Here is an 858-nt window from a genome sequence, read left to right as displayed (position 1 = left end):
AGAAAGCCTCATCCGTCTCCCAGCCAGTGGCTAGTAATTTTGAACTGTTGGCCTTGAGCTTGGCAGCCTAACATATAACTCACCATGCCACCAGGTTTGTAAGTTCTCTCTCCCATTCTTTCTTTTCCTTTCTTTCACTTGGAATGGAAATACTCGAACCCCCAGAATATCTCCTGTTAAAGCTATCAAAGAAACCTCAACTCTGTGGAAAGTAATCACTACCTATTCTACCTAACCTACTAACAAAAAAAAAATGTCTAGGTTCTGTATTCATTTGTTAGAGGTAGTTAGCTTTTAACTTAATGACAACGAAGGTTTCAAGAAATTGAAAGATTTAGGAAAGCTCTGGTTTTCTGGAAGATCAAAAATGGAAAGATCATTCGTACCACACCCAGCTCCAGAAAGTTAATTTTCTTGGTTTTCCACAAGATACGCTCCCAATAATCTTGCCATGACTTTTGTGCCCTCAGTGATTGAGCTAGTCCTTGTCCGGCTGGTCTTCATGTGCATCTTAGACGGTATTATCTTTTTTATGACTTCTGCTAATGTACAACTCTCTGGCTTGGTTTGTTGGCTAAGTTTATGTGTTCTTCTCCTTAAAATAAATAAAAATAAAAGAAGTTTCCATCCACGCTATGCCATGGCCAAACCCAAAGTGTAGGGGAGTACAAGTGGGAACCATCCTTTTTCAATGGCCGGTTTGCACGTATATCACTAGGCCAAATTGTTTCCAAATTGCCCCTGCATGAATCTGAAGCTCTAGTCTCTCAATTAGCAATTAAATTGGTCAGCCATTTCTACCATCCAGGGACCCCACAGATTAAAAATCTTTGCCTATGAAAATATTCTACCTTGTCC

This window comes from Echinops telfairi, unplaced genomic scaffold (assembly GCF_000313985.2).
Source record: "Echinops telfairi isolate 266 unplaced genomic scaffold, ASM31398v2 ScPeMD7_1;HRSCAF=3_0, whole genome shotgun sequence".
Lineage (NCBI taxonomy): Eukaryota > Metazoa > Chordata > Mammalia > Afrosoricida > Tenrecidae > Echinops > Echinops telfairi.
The sequence above is the reverse complement of the archived record's forward strand: the minus strand, read 5'-3'. Positions refer to the sequence as shown.